General features: G+C 43.2%; 1 long non-coding RNA gene across 1 annotated transcript; it reads left to right on the top strand.

The window, feature by feature from the left end:
• The first annotated feature begins 1,180 nt into the window (after positions 1-1,180).
• On the top strand, positions 1,181-7,496 carry LOC145352953 (uncharacterized). The gene is made up of 3 exons (XR_013888624.1): positions 1,181-1,904; positions 5,946-6,055; positions 7,103-7,496. It is a non-coding gene; the product is annotated as an uncharacterized LOC145352953 (long non-coding RNA).
• Positions 7,497-15,947: the final 8,451 nt, after the last annotated feature.

Here is a 15,947-nt window from a genome sequence, read left to right as displayed (position 1 = left end):
ACAGCATTCTGTTGTGCTCAAATGTGCCTGGTCCTCCTTATGGGTCATAAATCCTTTAGACCTGGCTCGGCGAACCCAGCCCCATTCTTCTGTCCGTAGTGATTTAAATCTGTAGCTGCTCTTGAAAAGCCTGTTTGGAAATATTCTCCTCTGGGACCACCAAAATAAATTTTGTAGCCCCCTTCACTGGACTGCCACTTGGTTGAGTGATCACTAATTCACGTTTGTCTTCGTGAATGTTGAAAGAGTTTATTTTGTATAAGGAGGCAAATGTTGGGGAACGGTTCCAAATGTCAAATCTTCAATGTCAGACTTAACTTCATCTATCAGATCTCTGAAGAGATTATCACATGCCCACCCTTTGAGTTGGGCCTCCGTCAGTATATTTATTCCTTCAGTTACACGATTAAATGTTTTTAAGAGTCTCTCATCTTGTAGATCAACTGAGGACAGTGCATACACAGTTCCATAGGGGACGATCTTACTATCATGCCCCATGGGGTGGTGGGATGACCTGGTAAGATTGCACCAAGAAATTAGGTTTGTGCTTGATTTCTCGCCTTTTGTGATCTTACCGGCATTAGAAATCTGGCAAGTTCCGTCTCACTCCCATATCCAGCACAAGGCTGATTAAATTATTTAAATTGAATTTTAATATAATTTAACTGTAATTAGTGAGCCCGGGACTTTATCGTCCAGGCTCACTTGTCTCTATGGCCTTGCTGGATGAGGTTCTCTCTGGTGAGGGTCACAGCTGATCCCCAGCAAAGGGAACCAGATGTGATGGCCTCGTCGGTAGAACCGAAGGCTTGTTGTGGCTCCCTGGGAGGTCAGCAGTAAGTGGGTGATATCTGTTGGGCAGTGCCGACCTGGCATCTTGGCACTCCCCACTAGGCACTGGGCTGTGCCAAGGGGCGGGGCCAGACTGGGGCAGGCCAATCAGTGGCGAGGGGTGGGCTTGACTACTGCGAGTTGCGTCCCTACAGTAGCTAGGGGAGGGGGGTGGCTGTAAAAGCATGGAGGCTGATTGAGCGTAGCAGAGGCTCTCAGAGCAGAGGGACTTAAGCGTGTACAATGGAGCCATCTGTTGCTCTGAAGGAGCATTCACACGATTTAAGCTCCACTCCCTCCCCCTACAGGCAAGAAACATTTTTGATTTTTTTACATAAGATCACAAATTTGGACTCACCCAAAAAATGGATTGGAAACTCCCTATTTCATGCTCGTCTTGAACTTAAAATTTTTTGCATAAATTCGCCCTTGTAAGCTCCATACTGCAGTCCCTTCCCAACCGCTGTGGCAACCCAGGAGGACTAGTGTAAGGGGCTTTTCAGAGGCTAAGTATTGAGCTCAACTTTAGCTTACATAAAGATTTGCAACTACAGTATCCTAGTGAAAGACGTTCTTTATTGAAGCTGTTGACCCTTTTTACTTCATCCTCATTGATGTAGACAGGGGATTGTTTTCCTTTACACTTCGTGAAGTTGATGACAATGTCCTTCATTTCGTTGACATTGAGGGAAAGATTACTGTTGCCGCACCAGTTCATCAGATTCTCTACCACATTACTGTACCCTGTCTCATCATTGTTTGAGATCTGACCTACTATGGTGGTGTCATCAGCAAACTTGAAACTGGAGTTGGAGGGGAATTTGGCCACACAGTCATAGATGTATAAGGAGTATAGTAGGGGGCTGAGAACAGCTTTGTGGGGCACCGGTGTTGAGGATGTTCGTGGAGGGGGTGTCATGATTTATGCACTTGTGGCTACCACAGAAATGGAATCAAAATCCTGGCAATGATTAAACCTATCATATATTTATTACTAAAAGTTTATTTCTAAATATTATCTTTCTTTAATCTCATTTTTACAGTTGCCGCATGGAAGAATGAAAATTATGATGGTAGGTGCATTATATTTTTATATAGTTTCCATCTCCCCATAGAAATTAACTCTTTAGATTTCTGTCATAATCATAAATTATGTAGTGGATGGAAACTTTTGAAGTGGGGAATGATGGGTATATTAGAGATGGGAAAGGACAAAGCAGAACTAAAATCTCAGAGTTATAGCCTACCAAACGTTTGCCAGAGAATGCAAATTGTATGTGGGATATGGTGTGAGATTTAAATAAAATTGAAAAAAAAGTGTTGCCTGACTGCGCGAATCAGTCTGAGAAGTACACCAAAATCTTGGACGAGATTCTCCCAAAAGAATTCATAAGAACATAAGAACATAAGAAATAGGAGCAGGAGTAGGCCATCTAGCCCTTCGAGCCTGCCCCGCCATTCAATAAGATCATGGCTGATCTGTTGTGGCTCAGTTCCACTTTCCCGCCCTCTCCCCATAACCCTTAATCCCCTCTCTTATCAAGAACCCATCAACCCGCTTCTTAAAAATATTTAGCGAGGCAGCCTCCACCACTTCAATGGGCAGAGAATTCCAGAGATTCACCACCCTTTGAGTGAAGAAGTTCCTCCTCAACTCCGTTCTAAACCGCCTCCCCTTTATCTTGAGGCTGTGCCCCCTAGTCCTACTGTCTTTTTTGAGCGGGAAGAGTCTCTCCACCTCTATCCTATCCATCCCATTCATCATCTTATACGTCTCAATGAGATCTCCCCTCATTCTTCTAAACTCTAACGAGTACAAGCCTAGTTTATTCAGCCTCTCCTCATAGCTCAATCCCCTCAACTCCGGTATCAGCCTAGTAAACCTCCTCTGCACTCCCTCCAGGGCCAAAATATCCTTGCGCAGGTGCAGCGCCCAAAACTGCACACAGTACTCCAGCTGCGGCCTCACCAATGCCCTATACAGCTGCAGCAAGACCTCCCTACTTTTATATTCAATCCCCCTCGCTATGAAGGCCAGCATCCCATTCGCCTTCCTGACCACCTGCTGCACCTGCAGGCTGGGTTTTTGCGACTCATGCACAAGGACCCCGAGGTCCCTCTGCACCGTCGCCTGCTGCAGTTTTTCGCCTCGTAAGTAATAGTCCTTCCTACCATTCTTCCTACCAAAGTGGACCACCTCACACTTGCCAACATTAAATTCCATTTGCCATTTCCTGGCCCATTCGCCCAGCCTATCTAGATCCTTCTGCAGACTCTCCACACCCTCCGCACAATTTGCCTTTCCCCCAATCTTGGTGTCATCAGCAAATTTCGACACCCTGCACTCGGTTCCCTCCTCCAGATCATCTATATAAATGGTAAATAGCTGAGGCCCCAGCACCGACCCCTGGGGCACCCCACTAGTCACCAACCGCCAATCCGAATAGCACCCATTGACCCCCACTCTCTGCCTCCTATTTGACAACCAATCCTCTATCCACGCTAACACCCTACCCCCAACTCCATGTCCCCTAACCTTCTGCAATAACCTCTTGTGAGGTACCTTGTCAAACTCAATTCAAATTCAAATTCAAATTGTTGAATTTCCGTATAAACTGGAGTAAATCCCGCTGCTCTTTTCTGTGGAACTTTTCAAAATGAATCTCCCACACTCTGTGCACAGCAGAGAGCCCGAGCGTGAATCTCATTAAAAAGCTCTGGGTGGGGCCAATTCCTGTTGCAGAGGCCAATAGCATAGCACTGCTGGCCACTGCGCATGTGCTGATCTATCATAGTGGAGATCAATGCAAGTCCAATAGTACTGTACACCGGCTCCTGATTGCTGGCCAGCTTGATCATTGGCCAGCTCCATGACCCTGCATCGCTGGCCGAGCGACCCCCCTCCCCCCCACACCCACTCCCCCACCCATACCCTGATCACTGACACCCCAGAAATGTGTGGGCAAGCCCCAACTTCCCCCACCCTCCTGGCCCGCTTCGATCTGCCACCTCCGCAGTCCCAATCTCCCAACCATTCACCCCCACAGCCCTGATGCCACCCCCACTCCTCCACTCCCCATCGCAGTCCTGACCCTCCCTGCAGGCCGAGACCTTCCCCCTTCCACCCCAACGTCCAGTGCCGATTGCTGGCCTCCTTCCCTCTGTCACCACCGAGTGCAGAGTGGCAGCGGGACCACCCAACACCATCGATGTCCCCCCAGAGGCCCCAACCCCCCCATAGGTCCTGCCCCTGCTCTGGTTCCACTCCATTGGTGCTGCTGGATGGTTTGTGGGCAGTGCCAAGGCGCCCCTAGGTATTGCCACTTTGTTTCTTGGGCAGTGCCAGGGAGCCAGGCTGGCACTGCTGAGCTGACAATGCCCAAGGAGGGGGGGGGGCATCTCACCTTAACCCCAAACTCCTGGGGGCCTCCATGGCCGCCTTTCATTCTAGCAGAGATGGACAGACTGGAGCTGTTGTATACCCTGCTGGAATGAAATACTCTGGCAGCGGCGGGGGAGGGGGGGAGGTGCGGCGATGGGAGAGGCAAGTGGGCCTGGAGACTTCAGTCCCGGCCCGCTAATGCTATGCTAATATTCAATAGCATAATTTACACAGCTCTGCACTGATTTGTGGCACAGAGCTGATGGCAGCGGAAATCCGGCAGCGGGAGAAGAGTGGAGGCCGTGGCACTCAGCAGAAGTCTCCCAGCCCATTGTGCTGCTAGGGCAGCGTGGCAAACTAGCTGAATCACACCCCTGCTGCCCACCACCAACATCCCCCCCCAACATCTTTGATCAAAGATTTGGAATGGGATCAGTACAACAAAGGAGATTTAAAAAAAACAGATTGACTATGTTTTATAAAATATGATGGGAATTAACAGAATTCCTCAGCAAAAATCTTTAACTCTTGAGTCCTATTCAGACTTCAGACACTTCTGACTGGCTTACCTTGATAGTTACTCAGGAAGCTTTAGACAGAAAAATCCTGATCAAATTCCTGGGTCACTGTATAATAGACTCATCAATCACACATGCTGACGCCCAACCAACACTCCCCCACCCCTCCTACTAGACCCACCGACCGAACCTGAACCAATATCACTACTTGACTCCCCCGACTCTCCCAACACCCCACCAACAACCCCTGACCCAACCAGGCCACAATCCTGCCCCCACCCCCCCCACCACCAGCATCCAGCTTCTTACCTCTAACGCCCCCCACCTCATCCCTGACCAGACCACCCTATCTCACCACCCTAACCACCTACCACCCTCCTCAACTAACTCTCAATCTACCTGCAACACTGCCACCCTACTCAACCATCACCCCATCCCCTTACAACACCTCCCAGCCCATCTCCACATTTACCCATTCCCTCAGGCACTCAAACACTACAGTCATAGAGTCATAGGCCGGAATTCTCCCATCCCACTCGGCATGGGAATTATAGCAGGTGGTGCGAGGATCATGCAAAAGTCCATTGACCTCGAGCAGGATCCTCCAGGTTAAAGGCGACGCTAGCAGAGAATCCCAGTCATAGTATCCTACAGTGCAGAAGCAGGCCATTTGGCCCATAGAGTCTACACTGACCACAATCCCACCAATGGCCTATCCCCACAACCCCATGCATTTACCCTAGTTAGTCTCCCTGACATTAAGGGGAAATTTAGCATCGTCAATCCACCTAACCCGCACATCTTTGGAATGGAAAATTGTTTAAATGTCCCCCAGATTTTCAGTGTTAATGAACACTTACCAGAATACTGCAGCTAGTGCTGTAAAAATGGGTTATGGTTCATCTCTCCCCAATAATCCAGCATGACAAAGAAACATTTCGATTGAAGGTACATTCCACATTTCTGAAGAAGCTCAGATCAGAAGGGTATATTTACTATTTGAGATATTATTTATTAGTTTATATTTATTCATTGAGTTATATCTGGAAATAAATAAAGTGTGATGAGCTGTAATCTTGTGATGAACCTGAAGTCCCTCAATTCAAGTGGAATACGCTACTGCAAACTGGACTAATAACAAATTGTCAATTTTCTTTAGTTTACTCCAGCTACAGCTACAGAATTATTCTTTACCCAGTGTGGTTATATTGCAGAATCCGCAATTATTCTGAACAATCTCCAGTCAGTTGTCCGCTATATTCTGTTTGTTCTGCTCATGTGTTACTTCATAATCGTTGAGAGATGCTACTAAAATAAAAGGATGGTAGGTAAATATGCCATATTCAAAATTATACTTGTACATTCAGCGGTTTTCATTCTTTCATGTTACTTTATATTAATTTGAGGAAATGACAGAAATAAACTCAAATTTCTGACATACCATGATATTACAGCCGAAATCCCATCCTTCTCCATTGGTGGTACACTGGTTAGCACTGTTGCCTCACAGTGTTAGAGACCCAGGTTCGATTCCCGGCTTGGGTCACTGTCTGTGTGGAGTTTGCATGTTTTCCCCATATCAGCGTGGGCTTTGTCCAGGTGCTCCAGTTTCCTCCCACAGTCTAAAAGACATGTTGGTTACTTGCATTGGTGCCAGAGTGTGGTGACTAGGGCAATTTCACAGTAACTTCATTGCAGTGTTAATGTAAGTCTTACTTGTGACTAATATATTAAATTTAACTTTTAATCACCGCAATTGGTTACCACCACTTCATGGTGGGTAATCCTTCCAACCTAAGGTCCATCTCAAGGAAAATGGCCAGGAAGCTGTTAAATTGAATTTCCGTTCCTGTGTGACTCAATGAAAATTCAGTCCCCTCTCATTGAGGTAGCTTTAAGACAGCCGGAACCTCTTGTTCCCTTGTTGAGCACCTTTTCAACAATGCCCCTATCCTCCACTCATCCAATTAGATTTTGGCCAATTAAAGCCCCCAGTAACTTACAATACCTGGAACCGTCCTCCCCTCTAAACAATGTATTTTTCCTTCTTCCCTCTAAATAAGAAAAACATAAGAAATAAATGTAGCAGTAGGCCTTAATGTCCCATCAAGTCTACTCCACCATTCACGAAAATCATGGCTGAATTTCTATCTCACTTCCCCCCCTCTATCCATATCCTTTAATTAAATCCCTAATTCTCTTCAGGCTCAAATATCCATTGATCTCCAGCTTTTTTCTTTTTGTTAAGCAGCTTGAGATGTTTTACAACATTCATGATTCTCATAACAAGTCAAATCAAAGTTATTAACATGGTACTTACACTGAAAATTTAATATGATCAATTAACAAAAAAAATTATTTGGGCCTTCAGGAACAGAGAAGTTAATCTTAACTCTACCTACGTGTTGGAATAATGGCTCAGCAGTTAAAGTTACCCAGTTAACTTATTTATCCTGCAGTCACTGGAATTGACCTTGCATGATTGTCTTCCCCAGAGCATTCCCAGAATGAGGAGAGTTGTTTCTAAGCTGTTATATTTCTATGTTATTGCTCTTTTTTACAACATGATCATCAAGAAAATCAGTACTTTTGACTTTATACATCGTGAATATTAAAATGATTCTTAAATGCTCCATACTTAGGGAAACAATACTCGTAAACAAATTAATAGACATTACATATTAATAATTGTGGATAAAAGTCATTTGGTTGGCAGTAATTAAACTTGGTGTGTTGTAATTATATTAATCATGAATAAATGTTATGTCTGAAATTATTTTTAATGTTACTTGTTGATACATTCATATTTATCAATTATGTTAATAAAGTTACAGCCAAATTAAAATATTTGTTGTATTTTTCTTATACCTGGGAAGTTGTTCATAAAAGATTAAATGGAGATCACACTATGATTTGCATGCCAATGACAGAATACTCTAATAATTAATGAATTAATTGAGGGCAGTCTTGTAAGTGGAATGGGTCTTTCTAAGGTATTGGTGTGTCTTGGGTGCACTTCAAATTATAACACAGATAGAATGACAATAATTGAACTTAGCACTTCATTTTCACTCCCATTTACTACTCACTCATTCCTGCTGAAAATGGGTCTAGATATAAGACAAGGACAGGATATTTCTCAATACTAACCTTGTTCATCCATAGTTCATAACTCACCAGCCAATTGAAACAACAATTCGACAAAAAGGAAGGTAATTTCTAACTAAAGGGAACAGATTTCAAGGAAATTTACCAGCATGTGACAAAACTAAGTTGTCTTCCAACACCTGCCAAACCCACAATCACTACCATCTAGATGGAGCAGCACAACAAATACATGGGAACATCATGTCCCCTCCAAGTCACTCACCATCCTGACTTGGAACCATGTCACCATTCCTTCACTGTCATTGGGTCAGAATCCTGTCTCAGTCCATACTCCAGGGACAGGGGCACAGATGATTCCAAACCCCTCTGTTTCTAATCTCCAATCTCTGGTGGTGGCTGTGGCCACCTTGATAGTTTCAAGGTGACTTGTGAATTTTTGAATTCTAATTTTCCAACTGTTTCGTTTTGGCCAGATTAATTCTCCCTTCCCACAATCAATCAAAATCTCATACTCGTTCATTAAATCATTTCCCATTATTGTACTCTCGTTATTTTTACACACATAGAATTTCATCAGTATATACAAATTATTTATTTCTACTAACATGGTCTCGCTCAGGTACGTGGATGTTTTGTACCCTCTTATTCCTGTTAGGTGAATCATCCTACCTGTAGTGGGGAAGTGAAGGTCGGTGACATATATGGATGCTCCTGTGTCCACCAGCATCTCACATTGCCCTACTAGTGCAGACACATAGATTCTTCCTTCCTTCTTACCCTTATGAATGGGGGCTGCAGACCATCAATCTTGCTGAGCTCGGACATTCCTTAGTTCCTCTGATTTTGCTGCGGTCATGGATCGGGCCAGGGGTCTCCATGCTTGCCCCAACACATTGCTTCTGTGCGTCCATTTTTATTACAATGATTACAGTGTCTCCCACTGCTTCCAAATTTGTTTCCTTTCCTTGGGACCCAGCATTCCTTTATGAAGTGCCCTTGTCGGCCATAATGGTGACAGGTCTGTTTGGACTTAGTTCTGCTCCCGCTACTGTAAACATCTACTCTTTCTTGTTTTAATTTCGTCTGGGATTTCTCCTCTCCATTTCCCAGTACGCCACTACCCATTCCGCTAGTTCCTCATAATCCTGGGACATGATCACTCCTATTTTTTAGGATGGTTTGGTGAGCACTAGAGAGCCCATCCTTGAAAGCCGGGGTGAAAGCTTGATCCCCACGGCCTGAGTTTCCTTGCCCTGAGCATTCCTGGTACACTTGGAACAACCATTCCCTGTGCTCAGAAGCTCCTTCCCCCTTTAGCTGCTTGGATGTTGTAATTCTGCTCCAGTTAGGAGCATTTCCTAAAACTCTCTGGACTTCTGTTTTGAACTGGGCAAAGGGTGCCTGTTGGGCATCTATTTCTGCTGTTAGGGCGACTACGTGTGCCCAACATCCCCCACTATAATGTTGTGATGGGCGACTGGTGGGTTCTCCTGCTACCTGCCTCCATTTATCTGTTGGTCATGCTGCCCTGACCAGTTAGTGTATATCCCTTAGGTGCAGTTGGTGTCCTACCCATACTGTATCTAATTCTTCCCTAATTTAGTGTTTGCAGTTTACCCAAGGAAGTCATTATCTGTTGTCTTTTGCCTGGAGTGAATGGTTTATAGTTTGCTGTTGGCTGCACATCTGTTCCCCCTCACGTTACTGGTGCTAAGTTTTGTTCTAGCACTTCCCATTCCTCTGGGGGGCGGTTGGTCCCTATTGTGTGTACTCATAATGGGGTAGAGGAACGGTTTCCCCTCCCCATTGATTCTCGGTTCTGTTTCTCTAGTTCCCTTACTCTGGATTCTGACTTTCTAATCGTATCTTTATCTTCGCTTCACTTTTTGGTGGAAGCAACTACTCGTTCAATTAGTCTCGCTAATTGATGTACTAATAATACTCCTATCCTCTTTGTCTTGTCTCTTCTTTTCCCAACTATTCACTTTCTCTGCTGTTCTAACGTCTGAGAAACATCCCAGCCATTCCTTTGCATCCTCTTAATCAACGCGTCTCTGTCTGTCATGTACTTTTCAATGAAAGATCCTTTCTTTATCTGCCATCTCATAGTCTTCTGTTGTAGGTAAAATAATATCTCTGAGACAGTGAGTCAAAACACAGTGGTTTTTATTCCAAAGCTTTGGGGAGAAACTGGCTCTGATTAAGGCTTACCAGACTTCTCAGAGAACACAAACACAAGTAGATATTTATACATTATGAGCTCCAGCAGGAATCACGATTCAAAGTTTCGATTCCTGCCAGACCTCCAGCTCTTCCTCCCTGGGTCGCGATGCAGCTCAGAGTTCCTCAGCAATTGCAGTCCTGCAGTCAGGACACAGGAAGCTTCTTCTGCAGCGGTATCGGCATCCCTTCTCTGAAGTTACTTGCACGATTATGGCTGTCCCAGCAGGACTCTTCCTGTTCAAAGCCGGTATTGTGATCTGCCATCAGCAGATCTGTTTTGAACTGGGCTGTTCAAAGCCGGTATCGTAAACTACCATCTGTGCAACAAAGTCTAACTAATACAAACAGGCAATATTCGCAAAGTCTACAAAATAATAGACACATTTAACTATCAGCTGCTACAAAAACAAGAGTTAAAGCATACAAGGTCTACAAATAACAGTCACATTTAACTATCAGCTGTTATAAAAACGCGAGTTAAATTATGTGAAACATTTACATTAATGCCAGTAGCAATATAAGTCTGGGAAGATCAACTATGATGAAGGGCCATGTTTGTGATACACTCTAGGTACAAAATTCATTAACCCTTTCCCTCCTTCACTTCACTACCCCCGGCCACGATTACCTCCTTGGCAATGTGTTTTATCCACTGTCCGGCCATGGTTACTTCCTAGCAACGTGTTTTCTCCACCGTTAGGGTTTCTATTTATACTCACGGCCACTATTACCTCCCTGGCAACGCGGATTCTCCACCAGAGTCCGGCTCTAGGTCAGAATTGATCAGCTCCTTTCCCGCACCACTTTTACAACATTGACAGTCCAGTACCCAAGTATACAAACTTTCATGCAAACAGGTGGCAAACTCTGCGTTTGTTTGCCACTACAGAGTTTGGTGTTAAATGACCTTTGCCACTTGTGCTTCATGATCCTAAGTGCCGTTGTGCCTCTATGCCCACTTCAGGATCCTGGCCTTTGCGTGGGAGATTTCCCCTCTTAACCACCGGTCTAAGGCTGCACAAGTAGCACAAGTAACAGCCAATACTTATTACTATACCATTAATAATCGATACTTATTTCTATACCATAAAGTCCCCTAATTTTTACCCCTTTTAAACTGTATTGTTGACTCAGTCTGACTCTCACAGATTCAATAATCTCTACTCCAGTTTGCCGATCGAGGCCAACCGATCAAAACTCACCAGCAGTGAGATCCTGCCCGACTACACCAATTTATTGGGGAAAGTTACCACTTCGGAGCCAGACTTGGAGGTTCAACAAACAGTTTTATTTGGACAAAGCTTTGGGAGAAGCACTGGCACTCCACAGTACAGACAGTCACCTTCTCAACTACACAATGGTAGTTGAGTATCTTTTATACATTGTTAGATAATGGACAGTACAGACATTAGCCGTTAGCACATCGTTACACGTTGAGTAGATAAATACAGACATCAACAGTTAGCACATCACTATACATAGAGTAGATACATTTATGCAGTTATGTCCCTATCAATGGCTGATCTTGTTATATACATTTATGTATTTATGTCCCCCCATCAATGGCTGATCTTGTTATCAAGCTCATTGTTTTGGGTCTGTTTTTATCTCAAGTTTAAGGTGTCTCAAGGTCTGACCTGTTTCCTGCAGTAATTTAAACACTACAGATTTTGACTCTTTGTGTACTGTCTGTGTTCAAAGTCAGTGCCTCTCAATGTCTTTTCCCAGAGTCCATTTTGTGCCAGATAACCATTTTGTGTCCTTCAACTTTGATTTCACTCCAACAGGTTTAAGAAGGCAGCTCACTACCACCTTCTCAAGGGCAAATAGGGATGGCCTGGAATAAATGCTGACTAGCTAATGATGCCCACACCCCTTGAATGGATAAAAGAAACTCACAAAATTAGACATAAAATAAAGGAGAATTATTACAAAAAAAGAGATGCAGTTTGACCCAAAGATCTGGAGTGTCTGTTCTATTGTACTTGTCTTTTCAGCACAATTCAATGTCAGGGTAATGGCCTAAAAAACCATGGATTTGTAAGTACAAATTCCTTTCAATGCAAATTGAGTTTCTACAATTCACTGCATTAGTTTTAAAAATGTGCTAGTTCTTCTGGTATCAGAGGCTGCAATGCACTGAAATGAACTTTTGTTACATGTCAGGACACTGAAGGAGAAGTACTAATGTGCATACAGGTGCTATAATTACCCAAGAAATTTAAGCTTCCAATGGGCTGATTTGCGTTGTCCCAGGCCCTCCATGTCTTACACTGATTTTGGTTTGGAAACTTGCATTAGATGCATGCCATTTATCTGGTACTTACCCTAGGATTATTACACGTCATTTAATCTCTGGTCTAACTCAGTAATTAACAGCAGAGCTCAATCCACCATCACAACCAACCTTCCACCCAACTCCAACTGTACCTACAACCCAACTATTGCAAGAACCTGAGCCCATTACTTCCTCACCCCAACCAATTACTGCCCTAACCCAACTATCCCAAACTACAGTGGATGAAGAAATTGCTGGATAAATTCATAAGATCTGGCAGCGTGAATCTAAATGATCCTTCTGTAGAATATTAGTGATGGTTTATACAGAGAATGCAAGTCTTTTAAAGAAGTCCCACAGGATGTACCCATGAATGAAACATTTTCACCAAAGAATGAAGTGACAATCAACAGAAAAATCAACTTTCTATCAGAAACAAATCAGCTCATAGGAATCTTTGCTGACAGTAAGATCTTGTTTTGTAGTTTCTAGTCTGTCCACACAGATTAAATTTACACTCCCAGCTTGGTGCCTCCTCCTTATCGACTTCCACTGAACTTTACTGATGTAAGTTAGAACAGTGGCAAGATGTGGGTGGGTTGGAGATTTGGCCCCAACATTTAACTCTGGGGCAATGGTCCATTTAGATCTGCACTGTCAGACCTGCTGACTTTATCCAGCACTTTCTGTTTTTATTCAAAATTTTCTGCATCCACAGTATTTTGGGATAGTTGGGTTTGGGCGGTAATTGGTTGGGATCGGGGAGTAATTGGATCAGGTTCATGCAGTAGTTGGATTGAGGTTGGTTGTGGTGATGGATTGAGTCATGCTGTTAATTGGGGGATTGCTTAATACTTTTCCTGACCTTGACATATTCCTAGACCTTTCTACTCTTCAATCAGTGACTTGTCCATTTTCAGCATTAAATTTTAACCTGACAGTTTTGAACTAACACTTCTGTGCTAATGATTGTGAAGGTGTTGAAAAGAAAAATCATGGATTGGTAATAGTGACGGTGATAGTAGTGATCAAGGATACCAAACGGAGTACCTTGTAAAGGAAAACTTCTTAACCCTAATGCAGCTGGCAGCTGGCAGCTGAAATGCACAGCATTGTACATTGTATGTTGTAATGCACCTTTAATGGGTATGTGCTTTGGTTGCACCAAGAGCACAATACTGGTGGCACATTGGTTAGCACAGCTGCCTCACAGTGCCTGGGATCTGGGTTCAATTCCTGGTTTGGGTCACTATCTCTGCGGAACTTGCAAGTTTTCCCCTAATCTGCGGGGATTTTCTATGGATGCTCTGGTTTCCTCACACAGTCTGAGCATTGTGTTGGTTAGGTACATTGGCCATGCTAAATTCTCCTTCAGTGTATCCAAATGAGCGCTGGAGTGTGGTGACTAGGGGATTTTCACAATAACTTCATTCCAGTCTTAACATAAGCCTACCTGTGACACTAATATATAAACTGTTGGAAAACAGAAATTAAAATTGTTAGCAATTCTCCACGATTTAGGACATTAACAGCAATATCAAATAATTTTCACTTTCGTTTCTCTTTCTGTAACTACACAGTTTCTCATTTGCTCACTTGGGTCACAGTACATTTAAAGTAAATAATTTCACATATATATGTATGTATGTTTGATTGTTGGCGTTCTAAACTCATTGAATGAATTCTGCACTTAAAGTCATGTTTTGGATGCATTCAGTTATATTTATGTGTACAGTAATTAATCACACAAATCTTAGCATCGATCCAATGATTAACTGTTCCATCACTGTACTTAACTGTTCAAGTAATTGGGACTTGTAAGATCTATTTGATTAGAAATGCACTAAAAGTTGCCTATATTCACACTGAAATATTGTATCTGGTTTTAAACCTAGATTTTCTATCAGTTATGTTTAAGGGGAAGTCCAAACTTCTAATCTGTAAAACTTCCTTCTGCCTCGAAACAAGTGACTAGCTGTAAAGCAGCTTTTCAATAGGCGTTTGCACTCAACTCCAGACTAGCACCTAATCCAGCTCTGTTTGTGTTGCTGTTTGTACAGAGTTGTAGGATTCACTGTTGTGCATTGATATTGAACAGGATTGAGTGGCAATGCATGTCAATGTCACCTAAAAGTGATAAGAATGGGGAACTCGCTCCCAAAGGGAATGGTTAAAGTGAATAGGATAGATGTGTTTAAGGGAAAAATAGACAGCAGGTGAGGGAAAAGTGAATAGAGTCAGAATGGTGAGATTGGCTGAGTAAAGATGTGAGGATGTCAAAGTGGAGCATAAGCCCTGCATGCACTGGTTGGTATGGATGGCTAGTTTCTGTATTGTATATTCCATGTAACTCACCATAGGTTATTTCCCGTTTTGATTTTATAACTTGCTTACGTCCCATCTCTAGCCTTCAGCTAATATTCAGGTGTTTTGTCTTTTTTTATTTACTCCATCCTTAAAGTTACAAAGCCAATGCTCAGAGTGGGCTGGGCAAACCCAAATCCATTCCTTGCTTGCTCCAAAAATCAAATTCAAAATCCTGTTGAATCCAGTTGGTGGTCCCCGCAAGACAGACCAACAAGATCCAAGCTGATAAGACATTTCATTCCATCTTGAGCTTTATATGTCACTGATCTTAGCCTAAAGGCCAAGGAGTTTCATTGTTTGAGCCCAAAGACAATGCTCTGTGGTATGGTTATTTGCTTTCAGTTTCTGTCCATATCTTTCACTGTTATGAAGGACTTGTATCCCTTTTCCAACTAGCTGTAGCTCACATCACAAGAGAATAATCATTCTGTTTACTTGTTTCTAGAGAAATGAAACATTGAGCTGTTTCTCACAAAACTAGACTTCTCTACATAGATAAAACCCAAATGAGTTCATTCTTTTTACCCTCAGCCATTTTATCCTTCAGACATAAATTAAAGATTTTTGTCAAATGCATTTTGGAAATCTAAACTTACTACTTTGTAATGTTTACATCATCTACTTAACAAAATGTCACCTCAAAAGTGTTACCTCATAAAGGACATTGGCCAGTCCTGTTGCCTATTACGCTACCACCACAAAAATGCAAATACTGTACTGGGCAATACAGTGGCACAGTGGTTAGCATTGCTGCCTCACAGTGCCAGGGACCCAGGTTCAATTCCAGCTTTGGGTGATTGTGTGGAGTTTGCATGTTCTCCCTGTATCTATATGAGTTTCCTCCAGGTGCTCCGGTTTCCCCCTCACACTCCAAAGATGTACAGATTAGGTGGATTGGCCACGCTAAATTGACTCTTAATGTCAGGGGGCCTAGGAGGGTAAATAGGTGGAGTTACGGGGATATGGGTTTACTGTGGGATTGTTGTCAATCGCTTCCTTCTGTACTTCTAAAAAAATCTTCCGGTTTGCTCCTTTGAATAATTATTTTACTTGCTATTTCTCTTGATTGGAATGTGGTAGGGACTAGTGCGAAAGTATTGGAAAATCTACTGTATTGAGAACTCCAAATTTGCATCAGCTTGCTCCCGAAGTCCAACGCCAGCATACCCACATCATAACATTAGGTTGGACAGAGGTCCCATGGTTTCGTGTGTGAGCAATAGGTAAAGATGCTGTTAAC

Source organism: Carcharhinus amblyrhynchos, chromosome 15 (genome assembly GCF_965287045.1).
Source record: "Carcharhinus amblyrhynchos chromosome 15, sCarAmb.v2.hapA, whole genome shotgun sequence".
Classification (NCBI taxonomy): domain Eukaryota; kingdom Metazoa; phylum Chordata; class Chondrichthyes; order Carcharhiniformes; family Carcharhinidae; genus Carcharhinus; species Carcharhinus amblyrhynchos.
Note: the sequence above shows the minus strand (reverse complement) of the source record. Positions and strands in the feature narration are given on the sequence as shown.